Source organism: Zalophus californianus, chromosome 1 (genome assembly GCF_009762305.2).
Source record: "Zalophus californianus isolate mZalCal1 chromosome 1, mZalCal1.pri.v2, whole genome shotgun sequence".
NCBI lineage: Eukaryota > Metazoa > Chordata > Mammalia > Carnivora > Otariidae > Zalophus > Zalophus californianus.
The window spans coordinates 31,473,667-31,494,919 of record NC_045595.1 but is presented as its reverse complement, the minus strand read 5'-3'; the positions used below and the strand labels follow the sequence as shown (position 1 = coordinate 31,494,919).

At 40.0% G+C, this 21,253-nt stretch overlaps 1 protein-coding gene and 1 pseudogene across 1 annotated transcript in view; both read right to left on the bottom strand.

Moving 5' to 3' along the window:
• Nucleotides 1-21,253, bottom strand: part of ATXN7 (ataxin 7) — a 137,512-nt gene that overhangs the window by 112,791 nt on the left and 3,468 nt on the right. The gene's annotated exons all lie outside the window — the stretch shown is intronic.
• On the bottom strand, nucleotides 11,105-11,316 carry LOC113916686 (annotated as a pseudogene).

Below are 21,253 nucleotides of genomic sequence, written 5' to 3'. Positions count from 1 at the left end.
TTACAACATTGTCAACTTCTGATAGGCTTATTGGGATGTAACCCCATTATAAGTCGAGGAAGATCTGTATAGCAATTCTCTGATCTTTCATTATCTAATTAATGCAAATATTTAAACTGCTATTCATTTCAGTATCATGTTCCAAAGAGTCTCTCTTTGAGAAGTTCTTTCAAGAAGAAATGAACACAAATGTGGGTCAGTTACTTTATTTGGTATAACTAAAGTATACATTTGGTTTTCTTACTCCTGCTCAGTAAAACAGTTGTAATATTTAATTTGTTGGCGGGATGGGCTTTTTCCGGGGTAATTTTCCCTTTAACTTTGCAGTATCATCTTTTACAGTAGGCAGAAAGGTTAATGTTATAATCAGCTATTACGTCGGCATATACGACTTTCGCTGCTGTTCAAATATAGCAACTGACTATAGAACACCCAAGCTAGAAAAGTACAGGTTTGAAAATCAGTTAATCAAACTCTGGACAACAATTTCTTTTAAAAATAAATATATTTTTTGGGGTGCCTGGGTAGCTCAGTGGGTTGGGCATCTGCCCTCAGCTCAGGTCATGATCCCGGGGTCCTGGGATCAAGCCCCGCGACGGGTTCCCTGCTCAGTGGGGAGTCTGCTTCTCCCTCTGACCCCTCCCCTAGCTTGTGCTCTCTCTCTCTGTCTCAAAATCTTTTAAAAAAATAAATAAAATTTTTAAATGGTTAACATTGATGCTTCTTTTAAAATTAAATTCTTTTTAAAATGCTGAATGAAAAATGCCAATCTCAAAAAATCACATTTATGTAACATTCCCAAAAAGACAAAATTATAGAGCTAGAGAACAGATTAGTGGTTGCCAGGAGTTAGGGGTTGTGAAGGTAACGGGAATGACTATAACCATTAAAGGATAGCATGAGGGAGATTTTTGTTTTTGGAATAGTTCTGTATCTTGATTATGGTAGTGGTTAAATAAATCTACACGAGATAAAATGACACAGAACTACACACATACTTTATACCAATGTCATCTTCCTGGTTTTGATATTGTACTGTATAGACAGGAAGGATGTAATTGATAGGAGAAACTGGGTGAAGAGTAACCAGGTCCTCTCTGAACTCTCTTTGCAACCTGTGAATCTTTCATTATTTCAAAATAAAAAGTCAAAAATAACTAAAAGTATGTTAGATTATAAACATATTTCACAGAATAATTTATGCAACCTGTAAGATTAAATAAAACCCAAACCTGTGCAATTATTTTATCATCGGATTTCCCATTTTGTATACAAACTACCCAGGATCTTAATAGAGGCAAGGAGAAAGTAGAAATGGAGTAGGTTTTACAATTGGTTTTGTTGTCAGGATGCTTACCGTTCATGACAATGTGAGTAAGAGAGAGCACTTGGGCAGTAAATATCTGGATGTCTTAACAAAGGGCAAGTAGTTACAATGTTAAATACAAACATGTATTTAAAGACTTATCTTAAAATCCATAACATTGGGGCACCTGGGTGGCTCAGTTGGTTAAGCGACTGCCTTCCGCTCAGGTCATGATCCTGGAGTCCCAGGATCAAGCTCCCTGCTCAGCGGGGAGTCTGCTTCTCCCTCTCACCCTCCCCCCCTCATGTTCTCTCATTCTCTCTCAAATAAAGAAATAAAATCTTAAAAAAAAAAAATCCATAACATTTTGCCATTAAAAAAATAGAAAGCCAGGACACCTGGGTGGCTCAGTCAGTAAGTGTCTGCCTTCAGCTCAGGTCATGATCCCAGGGTCCTGGGATTGAGGCCCACATCTGGCTCCCTGCTCAGCAGGGAGCCTGCTTCTCCCTCAGCCTGCTCTGCCTGCCGCTCCCCCTGCTTGTGCATGTTCTCTCTCTCTAATAAAAATCTTAAAAAAAAAAAAAAAAAGAAAACTATGGGACAGTGTATTTGAAACCTAATTTAAAAATAAAAAACATATTTCGTGACTTCTGTATGCTAATGAAGATCCCACTGTGCATATGATTATGTGTAATTTGCAAAATACATTATTAGACTTATATGATTACCAAACATGTACACATAAGCAATAGTTTCTACAATTCAAACATCTCTCTGGCTAAATTAATATAAATTGCTGCAATATACCAATAATAAATAAGAGACAAAAAGAATTCCAGAAGCTGGGAGATGTAAATTAAACAAATCCAGTACAAGTTATTCTCACTAGGGCTTTAGACAGAAATCTTTTTATCACTGATTAAATGTAACATTCTGGGACTACATCAAAAACATGACTCTCTGATTCCATGTATCTCACACCTAAGCTGGCTCAACACTGGCTCATCATAACTCGGAATCTAAAGAGAGGCTGGCAGCACTTCATAAATACCTTCCTGTTCGCTCCTTTCTACAGTGATGCAATTTGACCTACATTTCCAGTGCCCATTGAAACTTCATAGGAGGCGAAAGAGGAGAGTTTTTCATTTCTCCTACCCTCTGATTAACTAGGACAGCAAATGCCACTCAAGGGACTGCTACCCGGCACAAGAAAAGGGGGAAAAAAAAGTCATGCCAGTAAGAAATTCCATAGGAGAACATTTAAAATTCCTGCATTCTCTGATTCTGCAAACAAACTGTCATGGCTTTACAAGATGACAGCAAAGAAGAGTTGCCCCACTTTACACCATAATCAGTCTAGGACACCAAGGTTTTTTATTTACTTCAGGCTCCCAGCATGATGAAAATTAAACTTGAACTACAGACTCTTGTCCTTGCCACCGTCTTTTTGTAAAAATAAGCTTTTAATTTTAGAATGATGCTAAATTTACAGAGAGGTTGTGAAGACCACACACTGTTCCTCTCTACCCTACACCCCGTTTCCCCTATTGCTAACCTCTCCCATTAGTATGCTACATTTGTCACAACTAATGAACCAATACTGACCTATTATTCTGAACTGAAGTCTGTACTTTATTCAGATTTCCTTAGTTTTTGCCTAATGTCCTTATCCAGTCCAGAATCCCAACCAGGATATCACATTACATTTAGTTGTCCTATCTCTTTACTCCTCTTCAAGACTATGAAAGTTTCTCAGACTCCTTTTTTGATGACCTTGACAGCAGTTTTGAGGAGTACTAGTTAGATATTTTTAGAAAGTCTTAAGTTTCCAATGGTTTTCTCATAATTATAATGGGATTATCGAATTTGAGGAGGAAGACCACAGAGATAAAGTGCCATTCTCATTATATCATATCAGGTGTACACTTTATCGTTGTTGATGCTAATTTGATCAGCAGGCTGGGGTACTGTCTGTCAAGTTTCTCCACTGTAAAGTTTTCTTTCCACCTTTCTATACTGTATTCTTTAGAAGGATGTTACTAAGCACAGCCGACATTTAAGTGATGGACAGTTAGTTTCACCTCCTTTTGGAGGATTATTGACATAAATCATTTGGAATTCTTCTATACATGGAAGATTTTTTTTTAAGATTTTATTTATTTGAAAGAGAGAGAATGAGAGAGAGGGAGAGCACATGAGAGGGGGGAGGGTCAGAGGGAGAAGCAGACTCCCTACTGAGCAGGGAGCCTGATGTGGGACTCGATTCCGGGACTCCAGGATCATGACCTGAGCCGAAGGCAGTCGCCCAACCAACTGAGCCACCCAGGCACCCCTATACATGGAAGATTTTATCTATTCTTTCCTATTTGCTTACCTATCCAATCATTTATTTACATCAGTATGGACACACAGATATTCCTTTTATATTAATAGTTTATATTTTTACATATATTAACATTATTATACTATATTATATGTATATTATATCCTTTTTTTTTTTTAAAGATTTCATTTATTTATTTGAGAGAGAGAGAATGAGATAGAGAGCATGAGAGGCAAGAGGTTCACAGGGAGAAGCAGACTCCCCGCTCAGCAGGGAGCCCGATGTGGGACTCGATCCCGGGACTCCAGGATCATGACCTGAGCCGAAGGCAGTCGATTAACCAACTGAGCCACCCAGGCACCCCTATCCTTTATATTTATTTTATATCTTATGCTATAATTTAAAATGATATTATTTAGTTGTTTAAATTGTCCCAGCTTTGACCCACTAGGCGCTCTTTCAGGCACCTGTGTTCATCTGACATGCCTCACTACTGTGTGTTTAGTGTTTTGTTTTGTTTTAGCACTTTCGTGCTTTCTGGCATTAGAAGATGCTCCAGGCTCATCTTGTTTATTCCCTGCCACAACCATAGAATTAAGTGATGTCTGGTTCCTTTTACTGGAGAATGGAATTAGAAACCAAGGTCTGGGCACTGGCTCTTATCACAGTCTTTTAATGTTTTACACTTTAAAATTTCTACATAAACTACTTCTATAGTATATTAACACAATTATCTCTTTATCTTTATTTTGTGGTATAACATGATAAATCATAAAGAAGATGCTTAGTAATCAAACTACCATCTGGCTGGCCACCTTTCAGGTTTGATATGTCCAATAAATGCCTCATCATAATAAAGTTCCTCCAAAAAAATTAAGATTTTTATTTTCTGTTGTTATGGGGGGGAGAGGAAATCTAGATTTAAATGCAGCATGCTCGCTCTTCTATGCAAGAAAGTCTCCTTTCTCCCCTCATTACCATAAAATGGTATGTCAACTCTGAATTACCTGAGCTAAAGGAAAATACAAATATCAGTCGGATCTGGCTTTGAAATACATTAGTGATGAGTTATGACAGCAACTACACATTCCCATTTATGTTTTGTTTATTTTAACGTTACACATAGTTTTTCTTCACTGAAACTAAACTAATTAGCCCAACACAAGGACAGAGCCAGGAGCTTCTTGAGCAGTGAGGGCACCTAGTGGGAAGCAAACAGATTTCTGTAGATAACAACTCTACAGACAGGAGTTAATCCCCTCCAACACACATAGGAAAATTTGTCACCTCAGACTTCAACCGTAGTCTGTGTAAACATGTTATGCTATTAAAATCTTTGGTGACCTCAGATTTGTTTTTTGTTTTGTTTTTGTTTTTTAGTAGAAAGCAGGCTGGGGCCAGCCCCTAATACTGATTTTCTCCGTCATCTTTTTTCAATCTGATTTAAGATTTATAGTCAATAAACATTTCTTGAGCCTCTACTATGTATTAGACCTAGACAGCACACTATGCCTGGTGCTTCCAATTAATCCAATAGATTAGAAAAACAATTAAGAGCCCTGTTACCATTTTTTCCTCCCAGCAGAGCTGCTGAAATTGTTGGGAGATAAGTCAGCCCTTTACAATGCTAAAAGCACAAAATGATTTGGAGAAGCACATAGTTTAATGTCTACTTCTACAGCTGTTGTTAACACCTTAGAAAGATCATAACTTCCTTATCTGTAAAATAGACAATCAAACCTACTTCCCAGGGATAATGCATAGAAAGCACAGCCCTGGCATACACAATGGGTTCTGTAAGTAGTAGCTCATGTTCCTATTTTGCATTTCATCATAAACATATCTAGGAAACACTAGGACTATCCCAGTAAGATGATTCATTGTTTTTATTATCTTGGGGCGCCTGGGTGGCTCAGATGGTTAAGCGTCTGCCTTCGGCTCGGGTCATGATCCCGGGGTCCTGGGATCGAGTCCCGCATCGGGCTCCCTGCTAGGCAGGGAGCCTGCTTCTCCCTCTGCCTCTCCCTCTCTCTCTCTCTGGCTCTCATGAATAAATAAATAAAACATTAAAAAAATTTTTGTATTATCTTTGTAAACACTAAAATCATCTTAAAAAAAAAATGTCAGTTCCTGTGTCCCAGTCAACCCGTCTTTGATAAATAATGCACATTCATTCAAGAGGCATGGGCCAGAATGGACAGTAAATATGTATTAATAACAGTAGCAGCTAACACTGCCTGAAAGCTTATTTTGTGCCAGGCACTGTGTGGATGTTGCACAAGCCTATGAGGTAGACATTTTAATTATCTCTAATTTCCAAATGAGAAACCGAGGCTATAGAGGTGAAGTGACTAGTGTGAGGCTGCTACCCATCTAGGCTAGGCCATCTACCCTCACAGAAAAACAACAAACAGAATTGTACCAAACAACTAAACATAAACACCCATTCCTTACTTCACGCTAATTCCTTTTTCAAACACTACTGTGTTGGGTGCTACAGTGGAATGAAAGAGCTAAAATGCTTCCTTTGCTACAGAAATGCAAAATGGGAAAAAGGCTATGGATGCTTTGGCCTCTAAAGGGGACTCCAAATTGGGACTTCTTACTTCCAAAATATTTTTCAATAAATAAAACTCATCGTTGTCTCCCCACAGCGTTTTACAGCAAGTAGCAACTCCCTGGCCCAGCCTGCAAGGCTCTTCACCCTCCGGCCCCAGTTCTTGCCTTGGGGCGTTTGCACTACATTCTGCTTTTGGACCCAGCTAACTTCTTTAGGACTGAGTTTAGAAGTCACTTACCCCTGGGGCTGGGGGGGAGAAGTCACTTACCCTTTCATCGAAATGGACTTAATCCCACACTCCAATTCCCTAAAACTGGTTTAAGCCTGTATCTTCATGAATGTCAATATCCTCGGAATGGGCAAGCATCCTACTACCCTGTATCAAAGATCTCTCCTACAGGTTTCCCCCTAGGACAATCAAAAAGGTATGGAGAAGAACAATCAGTTTTTGAAATTAAACAGATCAGGAGTTAAATCCTGTTTTCTATTTACGAATGGACTTCAAACAAGTCATTTCACCTCTATGATGAAGTTTAATTGAGGAGATAACAAAAGCACAGCGCTTAGCACATACTAAGTGCCATTATCATTATTATTCCCATATTACAGGAAGAAATTAACTCCCAATTAGCAAGATACCAAAAGCCACCAAGCTGGTGAGTGGTAGGGGTTTGGGTTAAAAGCCAGTTCTTTTTCCTTCTTTCTACAATTTACTGAGCACCCTTATTAAACACCATGCTTGGCAATGAAGACATAGCTGTGAAACAGGTACCCTGCTCTATAGTACTTACATTCTGGTAATGAAGAAATCCATCAAACATTTACACTAATAAATTTAAGTGTTTGAGGGAGAAGAGCAAAGTGACTGCTTCTATATGGTTTCTTTTTTTTTTTAATTTTTATTTATTCGACAGAAAGAGAGAAAAGAAGCAGGGGGAGCGTCAGAGGGAGAGGGAGAAGCAGGCTCCCCAATGAGCAGGGAGGCCGACATGGGGCTCTATCCCAGGACCCCGGGATCATGACCTGAGCCGAAGGCAGACACTTAACCCACTGAGCCACCCAGGAGCCCCATATATATGGGTTTTAGAACAAGTAATAAGATCCCTGGATCTTATCTGGAAGGTCAGGGAAGGATCCTGTGAAGAGGCAGCATTTAAACTGAGACCAGGAGGCAGAAAAGGTGTTCTAAGATGACGGTGGAGCTGGCACCTGAGGCAAAAGAAATCTCAAGAGAAAAGACTCTAGTAAGTATGGCTTGACTGAAGAACTAAAAGGCCAAAGCACCTGAGGAGGCAGAGATACAGGTGGGGCCAGATCAGAGGACCACAGAGGGACATGGTAAGGGTTTGAATGCCATCCATCCTTGAAGCATTGGGGAGCTACCAAAAGACTGGCTGCTCTTGATGAAACAGTTTTAGACTCACTCTGACCCTAGCTCCTTGAGTTCAGGCCCTTTTGGTATCTTTTTATTATCTGTATTTCTAATAATGGCAAGTGTAAACTTTTAATAAATATTCATGAGGGCGCCTGGGTGGCTCAGTTGGTTAAGCGACTGCCTTCGGCTCAGGTCATGATCCCGGAGTCCTGGGATCGAGTCCCACATCAGGCTCAGCGGGGAGCCTGCTTCTCCCTCTGACCTTCTCCCCTCTCATGCTGTTTCTCTCTCTCTCTCTCTCTCTAATAAATAAATAAAATCTTAAAAAAAATAAATAAATAAATATTCATGAGCCACTGGAAAGAAATCTCTGGTAAAGACAGATTAAGCCACTTCTCATCTTATTAATCCCACATCTGATGCTTCTATTAAAGGACATATCACTGATTATTATAGCTGGGTGTGGACCTCTCTTCACTGTTTAGTTTTAAGTTTTGGGAAGCAAAGTAAATATCTTTTTTATCTTTACATCTCTCAAAGCCAAGTGCTCAATAAAGTCATTTTAATAGCTTAAAATCTTTTCTTGTATTTCTAGATTGGCTGAGTAAGAATCTTGTCAATTTATCCACCTTAAATAGATCTGAAAGGATAATATGCAGAGACTAAAAAAAAAAGTTTCACTTCCCTTTTGCAGCTTTTTTTTTAAGATTTTATTTTTAAGTAATCTCTACACCCAATAGGGTCTTGAAATCACAACCCCAAGATCAAGAGTTGCACGCTCTATGGACTGAGCCAGCCAGGGTACCCCTGAAGCTTAATTCTAACAACAAAAAACCTTCACCAATGTGTGATTAAAAGTACAATTTTTGTATTTTAGGATATATCACTTGTACAGTTCACATGCATATTTTTTTTAAAAATAGTTTAATTTTAATCAAGAACAAAATGCTCCAACAGAAGGTCTTTCAGTGATTTTCCAATTCTCAGAATTGTTCATATTATTTCTTTGAATATTTAATTAATCTGATAAGGGTAGGATAACTGCTTGGACTATTTATATTAAAAGATACAACTGAGTCATAATAGTTCACATGCTTTAAGGTTTATTTTGGGATTTCAGGAGATGAGAATGATGCGTTAACATGATGAAAGTGCAATTATGAATATGCTACTACTGTGTGCTAGTAATTCTCCATTTGATTGCCCTCTCCCCATCGCCAGACCAATTTTCCACTACTCTGGCCCTGCTCTGTGCCCCCAAAGACTTGACCTTTATGGGTAGAATCACTGGGTTAAAGCAAGCAGGCCTCCAGGTGGGTTCGGCCAGTAGAAGGCATCGGAAGAAGATCAAAGAGAGAGGGAGGAAAGAAAGTGGGGGAGGGAGTATTGCTTCCTTATTCCCTCTCTGCTCTCGGCTACAAACTCAAGCAGTGGCCGAATCCTCCAGGGCCCCGCCCTGCCGCTCCAGCTCTCTCGCTGGACTCCAGTAAAGCTATCTCTTCTCTTTGCTCCTTTGGACTCAATGGTGATAATGGCTTTCCATTGCAGTTGGTTCCACGGATTATAGGAGCCCCATGTCATCCTTAACTCTGGCATTCCTCTGAAAATAATCCTTTCATTAGTCTCCAGAACCATCTGAATGGGCTTGGTTTCCTGCCAGACCTAAGAATTCAAACCATAGACTTGTAAAACCATCAATCTCCCTCTTTTGCATATAGCAGTTATCATCACAATGGTTATTCATCTTCCAAAGCAATTCCTTCACACAAAGCACTGCGTGTAAGCTCTTATAATTCTCAGGCAGAAATGACACCTTTTAAACTGGTCAGTGCAGGAGAACACAGGAGGGCGCTCCCGAACGACAGCTACGACAGCTGGCAGAATGGAGGGGCTGACACAATTCTCTAGGCAGGAGTCTGTTACATGTCAAGAATAAAACGTTTACAAAGAGATGCTACTTCCTCCTACTTCTCCCTGGGTTTCCTCTCACTAAGGGCCTGGGATCACAGTCAGTGTTGTATTTTCACCCAGAACACCAAGAAGCTGTATCCCTGCCTGGGGAAGTTGTCCTGTGCGGCACTTCACTTTGCTAGTTTCTCAGATCTAGGCATCTGCTTATCACTAGGCCAAGCCACACAGAAAGAGAGCCAACCATCTTTTATTACTAGCCACCTGCCCATCTTTCCTTCTTTCTCTTTCATTCCGGGATAAATCTTTCTTCTACACTAAGGCAAAAGATGAGCAGGATGAGAAAATTCTGCTTTGTTCAGCCTTGCCTGTCTCTTTAACAGATCTGACCAGATTAGCACTTTTCTTTTCCACTGGAGAGGACTGGCATATGCTTATACCATAATCTGCTCTGAGCTCCTTCGGATTTTTCTTTTATCAAGTCAACTGGATTTGAGGTTAGATGTTAACTGAAATCACCTGGGAGTGTCTAACCACTCCACCTTGTTTTCACTTAGTACAAGTACCCTGAAGGTGACTCTATTTCTGAATATTGGGACATTCTTTTGAGTAAGAGCCTATTTAAAGAATTCTTCTAGGGGGCTGAAAAGAACTGATGTGGCTTAGGGGCTCCTGGGTGGCTCAGTTGGTTCAGCGTCTGCCTTCGGCTCAGGTCATGATCCCGGGATCCTGGGATGGAGCCGCACAAGTCTGGGCTCCCTGCTCAGTGGGGAGTCTGCTTCTCCCTCTGCCTGTCGCTCCCCCTGCTTGTGCACTCTCATGCACCGCGCTCTCTTTCCGCCTCTCAAATAAATAAAACCTTAAAAAAAAAAAAGATGAAGAACTGACGTGGTTTATTCAACAAGCTACTCCACCAAGAACTCCAAATGTCTCCCTCTGCAATCCGTAGACATTCAGAGTTAACAAGAGTTGCTAAGATAAAAAGACAGGCAGACAGAGGGAAGTCTGCAGAAAAGATTCTCTGCCTCACTTTAGCCAAGGCTAGCCAAAGGGCAAGATAGCTCTTCTCCCAAACGGGGGGGGGGGGATAAGCCCCTCTCTTCAGCTTTTGGCAACACCTGAGAGGCAGTGAGATTAATGAAACTTGGTTCACACTATATATACATTTACCATTCATTATCCTTACTCGTAAGCATTCATTCCAAAGGATATTTAATTGGGCAACTCTATAACCAGCTGTGTGGATCTACATCAAGTATTAGTCTACATCAAATATTAGTAGCGGTATCTTTGGGTAGTAAAAGTATGTGTAACTGTTATCTGCTTCTGTGTATTTGTGAAACTTTCCAATTTTTCTACAAACACCTATTTTTTCTTAGCGGTTCGCTGTTCTAAGAGGAGGTAACAAATCAAACACTTCATTTTTGCAATCAGGAAAAAGTTATTAAAAACCTTGCAAGCATTCAGAAATTTCAGTTTTCCATGAGAACCGAATTTATGTAATTCTTTTTTTTATGGAATTCTTTTTAACTTTTTGTTTTTATTATGTACTATATTAATACACTGCATAACCTTCTAGAAGGGTAGATGAGCATAACCAAGTCATTTTTCAACAGTCAGGAAAATGGTTCCTTAATCAATATTCTCCAAATCCTTTGACGCATAGAATGATTAACTCCAGAGACACACCTATCTCTTTTCATCAAACTCCACTGATATGGATAATAGGAAACCCATTTCTCCTTGCCCCCGTTACTGAACCTGTGGATGTGCACCATGGCTATGCAGGGGATGACAAAGCACACAGCCATGATACCAATCCCAGGCAGAATCTTGAACCACATCACACCATGGTCGTCAGGGCCAAATTCTTCCTTCCCGACTCCCTAAAGGTGACCCAGCCTCAGCCCCTAGCTGATAGGCTCCCCCCTTTTTTTTATGGAATTCTTAAAACTTAAAATCAAAGTCATATTTTTTAGCTTTTGTGTATTTTAAGATTTTCAGTACTATCTTGTAACTCTTGTTTTAAAATTAAGAAACTATTCAAAACGTGAAAAACAAGAATACTAGATTTAACAGGTAATTTTTTTTCTAGTACACATCACAACCTTAATTTAGATCATTTAGACTCTTCAAGGTCAAAGTTCACTATTTTCATATGCTGCAGTACTAATTCAGGTTTTGGTTTTTTTTTAAAGGAACTGTTTCTAAGAACATCACACAGATGATATCATATGCAGTTAAATGGTTAAGAGGCTACAGATGAAAAACAGACTGGTGTTTCTTCCACTTACAAATGCTAGCCAATAAAAACTTTCCAGTCTACAGCTGATTAATACTTGACACCAGATCTATGGAAAGGAAAGCTAATCGTGGCTGGTTGTTAGCTAAAGCAAGACACACTAAGAAACCTGCCTACTATCACATCGTGCCTACTGTTTATTAGGACAACTGATTTTTCAGTTTAGCTCCATTACAGTTCTAAACAGAAAACTGGAATACTACCTTTTCTAGGAGCCACTGTTCTCATAATCTATAATAGCTAAACACGTGTTACTCACTGTCCTGCAGTGTTGAAATATATTCACAGGGAATCTTGAAAACCATAAACATTTTTACTAGCTTCAGGAAGCTAGTAAATTTGAACAAGTGATTCCTTTTAGACTGTCCTAATGTAATGGCAAATGGTCTCTTTTCTAACTTCGATTTCCAAATGATTTATAGTTACACCTACCAGAACAATAATAATCAACAGGATGGATAGTGGAAGGAGCAGTGAATGGAGTCTTAAATATCTCTTTTTAGGGCAGCTAAGAGGACCTATGTTCCAAAATACTAAAAATGTCTTTGAGTTCAGAACATTAAAACTTAAAAACAGCAAAAAACAAAACAAAGCACAAACAAAAAAACAAAAAACAGCGTGAACAAAATATAAACAGATGAAAAGTATGCACCTTTTTTTTTTTTTAAAGATTTATTTGAGAGGGGCGCCTGGGTGGTTCAGTCGTTAAGCGTCTGCCTTTGGCTCAGGTCATGATCCCAGGGTCCTGGAATCGAGCCCCGCATCAGGCTCCCTGCTCCGCGGGAAGCCTGCTTCTCCCTCTCCCACTCCCCCTGTTTGTGTTCCTTCTCTCGCTGTCTCTCTCTCCGTCAAATAAATAAAATCTTTAAAAAAAAAAAAGTATTTGAGAAAGAAAGAGAGGGAGGGGAGGAGCAGAGGGATGGGGACAAACAGACTCTGTACCTAATGTGGAGCTCGATCCCACGGCCCTGAGATCATAACCTGAGTCAAAATCAAGAGTCTACTGCTTAACCAACTGAGCCATCCAGGTGCCCCAAGTATGCATTTTTCAATGAAGAATTTTGCTAGCACTCTTTTCAGGATTAAGTTCAAGGATTCTAAAGGTTCAAAACGCTTGCAAAAATGAGACCATGAGACGAACTAGAAATGCAAGAGAAAAAGACAGTTTTTGACTAGTATTAAGTGTTAACATGTTTAGAAGCTGTAGAAATCAGCACCTGAAACAAATTAGAAAAAGGCAATTTAAAAATTAGTGTTAAATGTTAGGACAATGTTCTAAAAGCTACAGAAAAGTCTTGACATGTCTCTATTTACAAAAAGTTTTGGCTAAATAAGAACCACCATATTAACACTATGATCATATTAATGGTTCAGACTACAGCGAAACTTTACAAGCAAGGGGGAAGGGCCTAACATACAACCCTATTGTTAACAGAACCCTGTCTAGAGACCCTAATTAAACAAAAGTGTCAAACACTCCTCTCAAAATCCCTTGTAGTGGTGGGCCTCAACAGCAGAAAACAGAGTAGACCATTTAAAAAAAGAGTCCAGGGGTTGGGAAGACAAGTGACTATACCACAAGGTGGTAATTACACCGTGGGGAAGTAAAAAAGGCCAGACTGAAGGGCTCCAAGAGGTACTTCAAAACCAGCTAATCATGGCAAGAAGAGATGGGACAAATTGGCTTCTCAACTGGCTATCTATGGGGATATAAAAAGAGGCTGGGCCTCCAAAGCAAGAATAAACAAAAGTGGCTACTAATGGCCAAGGTGAGGACTAGATACCTCCATTACACACCAGTGTCCCAACATATATTCACCCATCTCCAATTCAGCCCAGAAACCTGAGAAACCAGAAGAGAGGCTTCTCCACTTGGGAAACCAGCGTTCTTGAACAATCCACAGCAAAGGCATGGGTAGTCAGAATACCTAAGTTTTCCTGCCAACTGTCCTATGTTGCAGGGGAAATTGCTTACCTTTTCTAAACCATTTGCTCAGCTGAAAAACAGGAAAAATATGCTTTTCTCTGACTTCAAAAGATTATTAAAAATAGGAGTATATACTTGAAAATGCTCTGAATAAAATCACACTGTACTTACACAACATTTTACTGCTAAAAACATGGTTTAACTTACACCAAAGGCTATATAAATGTAGGTTGTTCCTTCGACCCATAATCTGTAAGGTTTAAAATATTTATTTTTAAGTATTAGCAAGGTTACAATGAAAGCCACTAGACAGGTGGAGAAAACAGAAAAACAGAAGCAGGGCAGTGTGGGGACATTCAGTGCAGGGGCCAATAACTATCTCACTGTGGCCTAAGGGAATCACTATGAACTAAGGGAAACTATTCCTAACAGGAACCGTGTTACCAATAAATGACTAAATTATAGTTCATATGATTTTCTTTTAAAAATCAGTGGGGGCACCTGGGTGGCTCAGATGGTTACGCATCTGCCTTCGGTTCAGGTCATGATCCCAGGGTCCTGGGATCAAACCCCACGTCTGGCTCTTGGCTTGGCGGGGAGCCTGCTTCTCTCTCTCCCTCTGCCTCTCCCCTGCTCATGCTCACTCTCTCTGTATCTCTCTGTCTCAAATGAACAAAAAAAAAAAAAAAAATCTTTAAAAATCAGGGAAATGGGGTGCTGGTTGGCTTAGTCGGTTAAGTGTCCGACTCTTGATTTCGGCTCAAGTCATATCAGGGTCATGAGATTGAGCCCCACTTTGGACTCACACTAGGCATGGAGCCTGCTTGAGATTCTCTCTCTCTCTCTGACCCTCCCCCTCCCCATCTAAAATAAATAAATAAATCTTTAAAAAAATAATAAAAATCAGGGAAAGGATAGAAAAGATTACTATGTAAAAAATGGATAAAATGTTATTGCCCTTGGAATGGTAGGCACTTATTAGTGGAAATGGAAAGAGATGGTGGAGTCACAAAACTGCTTTTGAGCTTAAGAACCTTTAGAGGCATGTGGGGTTGAGAGGGAAAGGGGTGAACCAGGGGTCATCAGCATGTTGCAAATAGTAAATGGGATCAATAATGCACAAAGCAGCTTGCACAAATGTTCAGATAGTGGACATCTGTTGGTTTTATCAGCCCTGTATTCACTCCCCTGCTGGGGAACAACCCCCCCGCCCCAGTAGGTACTTTCTTGGTGAAGCAGGAAACAAGGCATCTTCCAGAACCCAGGCTGACCCTGAGATACACACTCTTAGTAGAGGGTGGAGTTACAAAGAGCTGGAAAGGTTAATAAGGCCAGCACCCTGTGAAGACTGTCCATTGAGGCCTGGTTCTTCAGCTCTATTGTCAATTCGGGGAGCTACACCACATCCTTCCAGTAACCCCCTTTTTTGCTTAGGGTAGTCCGATTTTGTTTCCACTACTTACAACCGAAGACCTTTAGCTGATTAGCTATTATTTTCAGTCTAGGAGAATCTATTTTCTCAAAGATTTGGGAGGTAAAATTTAAGTATTTTAAATTAAAGGTAATTTTAAAATATTAGTTTTGTGGTAAAATAAAGGGATGTATCATGGAGTAGAATACAGAATTCATGTAAAATTTTAAGATACTGGATTTTCCTTTTGAGATTTCTAAAGATATGCTCCCCCCTCATCCATGCAAACTTCTTTAGCAATGGATTTAAGCACTGATACAGGGATAAACTTTCCGTAACTTTTAGAATCAGCCCCTAACTAGGTAAAAGATCTAGGGCAAGTTACACAACCTCCCTAAGGTTCACTTATCATAACTTTAAAATGGGAGTAATAATAGTACCTACCTCATAAAGCCGTTATCCCAAGAGATAACACAGGGAAGCACTTAACACTATGCCTCACTGCAGAGTTTATCAGTCATGGCAAACAAGGGTTAATATACAACAGCAAAGGGCATACTCTTCACAAAGATGGCCACAATACAGCTGCCACCCCCCCCACCCCCGCCAACTGCTGTCAGCATGACCTGTGATCTGTACTTTGCAGCATCTTCCATCAAAAGGTGGTGCCTACTTTCAACCCTTGATTCTGGATTGGGCTTGTGGCTTGCCATGACCAAGAGAATGTGGCAGAGTGACTCTGTGTGACTTCTAAGCCTAGGCCTCAAGAAGCCTTGCAGCTCTCACCTTGAAACACAATGTCTCCATGTGAGGATAACGTAGTCTAGCTGCTAGAAGAGACTGTGTGGTGGTCAGATGAGCTGTCCCAGCTAGACAGATCCCTAGACCAATCAGCTCTGACTGGAGACTGCAAATGACAACAGCCATATCAGTGACCTCAGGCCAAACAAGAGCAGTGGAAGAACTACCCTGCCCTAACTGTGTACAAATAAATGGTCATTATTGTAAGCCACAAAGTTTTGGAGCAGGTTCTTCTTATTGTGCAACATGTAACTGATAGGTATACTTCATCAATTATCATAGTATTTCTACATTGTTTTTATTCCATGCATTTCCTAAAATTTCCTACAAACAAACCCAAAGCCCCAGTGTTTGCAAATAAGTATGTCACAGCCAGATGTGGTTATACTTCTCATTCTTCATAGCCAGGTCAACGTTTCTAATTTCATAGAAACATTGAAATGTACCTCAGAACTTGGGGGTTTAGGTTGGAAAGTAAAACATTTTGTTGGTACAGAGTACCAACTCCGTAAATGCTAGTGAGCTGTTAGCCCTGGAACATTTTTTTCAACAGTGTACACAGAGATAGCACACTAAAGGTAGCATGACTAATGACTAGGTGAACCTAGACCACACTCCTGTCTTGGCCAAGGTACCTGGTCTGGTCAGAGGGTTTAGGCTGGTGAATGTGGCAAACAAGGCTCTGTCCTCATGCAAGCCTCTAGAAGGAGGAAAATATTGACAGCCAATATTATTATCACCACCAATATTATCATCACTGTCACTACTATTATTATTATATATCCTTACTTGTCCCATCACTTCTTCCTCCTTAGTTACTGCTAAGTTATCTGGAACTCTGCTAAGCACTTGCCTTATTTAATCTTCACAACTTAGCAAGGTATTGCCTACATTTTCTTTCATTCATTCATTCATTCATTCATTCAGCTTTACACCCAATGAGGCTTGAACTCATGACCCCGAGATCAAGAGTTGCATGCATGCTCTACCAACTGAACCAGCTAGGTGCCCCAGTATTGCCCATATTTTATAGAGGAGGAGACCAAGGCCATAAATGGCTAAAAGTAACACAGACAGTAAGTAGCGGAGCTCAGGCTTTTAAACACTACCCTATACTGCCTCCATACATCTGAACTCCTTAATGATTTTACAGGAATCTCAATGGAGAAAATCTTTCACAGCAAGAAATGAGGCACAACATACTATCATGAAATGTCTGTGTTTCAGTGTGTTTCCTCTGAAAACTGTTATTTAGTCCTTTATGGATTTTTTTTTTCTTTCCTGTTAGAAAAGTCTGGAAAACAGGGGCACCTGGGTGGCTCAGTCATTAAGCGTCCGTCTTCAGCTCAGGTCGTGATCCTGGGGTCCCGAGATAGAGCCCCGCAACGGGCTCCCTGCTGAGCAGGGGGCCTGCTTCTCCCTCTCCCACTCCCCCTGCTTGTGTTCCTGCTCTTGCTGTGTCTTTGTCAAAAAAAAAAAAAAGTCTGGAAAACATTCTTGCTTATTAGTAAAACAGAAAACATTTTTAAGGTATATGAGAAATGTATTTCACTTCTATTACAACACAGACTATGAATGAAAGCAGTCATGAGTTCAACTAGCCACAAATAGGAAATATTTTAATTACTATATTTATTCTTCAATAGCTTTATTATTTTTTCCTGATTATAAAAGAAGCACATGCTACATAAAAAGAAAAACTGAGAAAGACAGTGTGGTTTTTTTTGAGAAAAACATTTTTTAAAAAATCACCCACAATCTTATTACCTAGAGATAACAAGTTCGTATTACTCTGTATATCCTTTTAGATACTTTCTTTTAGGTTTCTATATACAGGGCTTTTGACCACCTTTAAAAAATCATTAAAAAAAAGAAATCACACATCATATTCTCATGTTACCTTCTTCTAAACATCATTCCACGTCAAAGAATATCGACCTGCATCACTTTTTTTAAAGATTTTTAAAGTAATCTCTACTCCCAATATAGGGTTCAAACTCACAACCCCAAGATCAAAAGTCTGCACTCTCTACTGACTGAGCCAACAAGGCACCCCCTACATCATCCTTTTTAAAGACTGTACAGTATTTCACTGCCTGGGTAGGTCCTAATGGACCTAATCAATCCTTTATTAATAGACATTTGGATTACTTTCAATGTTTTGCTATTATAAAAAGAAAATGAGGCAGTGAGCAGTCTGGTACACACATCTACGCACATTTGACCAATTGTTTAAGATAAATTTCTGGATTTTGACTTGCCATTTCATTTCGTGACTTTGGATGCATGTTGCCCAAATTGTCATCTAGAAAATATATACCAAATATACCTTTTTTTAAAAAAGGGAAACCCTTAAAAATTTAAGAGTAATAACATTTACTACTATCTACATAAAATGGCAAAATATTTTAAAAAGTGCATCTTATGTCTAAATATCTAAAATACTGGGGCGCCTGGGTGGCTCATACGGTTAAGCATCTGCCTTCGGCTCAGGTCATGATCCCAGGGTCCTGGGATAGAGCCCCGCATCGGGCTCCCTGCTCCACGGGAAGCCTGCTTCTTCCTCTCCCTCTGCCTGCTGCTTCCCCTGCTTGTGCTCTCTCTCTCTGTCAAAAATAAATAAAAATCTTTAAAAAAAATAAAAATAAAAAATAAATATCTAAAATACTAATGCATAACTCTGATATTATAGTACGTTTACATTTGGAAGGGGAAAGATTCTAAAATACCCAGTAACTTCAGCATAATGTTGTTTCGAAAAGTTATACTCCAAAAAGAACATACTTGCCGCAAAACAAGCAAATTAGTAGAGAATGTTAAAAGGCAGGAAGGGAGGCAAAAAATAAACCAATCAGTTACAGCAATTATCAGGTCACCAAATCTGCATCCCATACAATGACCAAGAGAGAAGGGTTGAGAGAGGAGAGAGAGAAAAGGTGAAACTAAAAGCAGCAGACCTCAGAGCTTCAGTGATGGCCGGATGAAATTACACACAGACATAGACATCTACATGCTCTGCACACATCAATCCTGGAGCTAATCTCCAGGAGTTAGAGCACAAGAGGAATCTTTGTGTGCTTAATTTCACCAAACATCATGCAGAAAGGGGGTGGGGGAGTCCAAATACAGATTTCCTTAAGGTAAGAGTGTCTAGTTAGCAGCCTGAGGGCCTAGTATCAGTTATGTCCTTTCTAGGAAAAAGGGACAAGAGGAACTTGAAGCACGAGACAGCTCCAAAGGCATAGATTCCTTTCAAACCATCACACAGGACAGGGTTCAAACATCAAACTTTATGGAAAAGTGGGCAAGGTGAGAACATTTTTAGCAATAAATAAAACTTCCTGGTGATATAACGATACATGTGCTAAGAAGGGAAGGCCACACACTATATATAACTAAGAAGAACTAACCTGATGGAATTTCATCCTAATGGAAGAAGACAGGGGCCTTAGATAATGCTGCTATACCAAAAGCACGGAATACTTGAGGAGGCAAATGACAATGTGTATGCAGGGGTGGGGGTGGGGGTGGGGGTGGGTGGTACAGCTTGGTGATGCCACAGACCTATAGGACTTAGGAGTCAAACATTCTTCTAGGCAAGAGGTCAGCAAACTATGGCCTATGGGTCAAATCCACCTGCTGGCTGTACACATCACGAGCCCAGAAGAGCTTTAACATTTTTAAATGTTTCAAACAAATAAAAACTTATTTCATGGCACATAAAAATTATATAAAATTCAAATGTCAGTGTCCACAAAGTTTTGGTGGAACACAGCCATAGCCATTCGCTTATGTCTCTGGCTGCTTTCTAAATACACTGGTAGAGTTGCACAGGTGTAACAGAGAGATGGCAGGGGAAGGGGATGCTGACAAACTGGAAAATATTTACTATGACGTCCTTTCAGAAAGTTTGCTGATCTCTGTTCTAGGCCATGAAGTCATGTAGTTTTTGAATGGATCATGGCTCCAAACCTGGGGACACTTGTTGGTTTGGCCCCTGAAAAAGCTAAGATTTAGACATCACCTGCCAGCCTAACAGAGAATGCAACCCCACGGCCAAGAACAGAAGACAGGTCTAATAGGTCCTATAGCTGCTGGGGTACCTGCCCATGGTAACCAGAAAGATGTGAAAGGCTTTTATGAGTTCAAAGTAGGATGACCCCTAAAAGCTTACATGGGAATATTCTGAAACAACATACTAGCTTTTCCTTCACAAGACAAGAATAAAACCATCCTCAAGATGGCTACCACCTTTAAGCATTTCTACTAGGGGCCTAGGGCTGAGCAAAGCCTTTTGCTTTTATTATCTCATCTAATGCTCACCTCCTCCAGACTGAGAGAGGCTGGATAGCTCAAGCTGAGCACAACCAGAAAGCTTAGGAAATGGGCGTCACAACCAGTCACAGTTTGTGTTCATACCACTACCCCACTTAAAGGCAGTGGGCATGAATGCTCACCACGAATAAATGAAAGGAAAAGACCACAGGAACAGTGGAAACAAGTTTGTTCTTACAGCCATAAGCATTTAAGTATTTTATTCATATTTCTCTTCTTACTCATAATACCTTCTCTTCTTTCAATGTTTAAAGATAGGAAAATACAATTCATTTCTTCCAGACCCTTTTCCCTGTTGAGAAAAATCGATGCAGGTACCCAACTGTGGAGGCATTTTAAAAATGCCAGAACTAGACAAAGTTATAGGTGTAGCTTCTACTAATGAAGCCCCTGGAGTACCTGTGAGGGTCCCCAACACAAGGTGAGCAAACCCTTTCAGAGACAATGGGCTGAAAAGTACAAGTGCAGTTTTTCAGTTTAAATTTTACATTTAAATTACAAGTGAAGAACAAAAGTTAAGTGGAATCTTACACAAAGAGACAGCTATGATGCTGGCGGGTGGTTACTGTCACTTTCGGCCCAGCACCCATGTCTTCAGCTTTACCAAGCGCACCACCATCTTCCTTCAACTCCCCCCACCCCCGGATATCGACAAGGTAAGGACCACTTAATCCTAACTCATTTCTGAAAACCTAATCTTTAAAAAATGTTTCAATTTGTTAATATTTTCATTATTCTTTGGGAAATAATATATATCATTACCATGTACCGTGTTTATATGTGTTCATTCCGGTGTTGAATAGTGGTTATCACATCTAGCTCCCAAGTCCTTAACATGGGCCAAAGGAGGGGTTGAGAGTTTTTTACACAGGAAACTTAATTCCTGCCTCCTCACACCTCTACTGCCATAGGCTTTATCCAGATGAGGAACTGGAGGGTCAGGTAGGTTAAGTAGGTACAGTGAATGAAAGAAGCCAGATTTGAATTTGAGTCTGTTTTGATGAG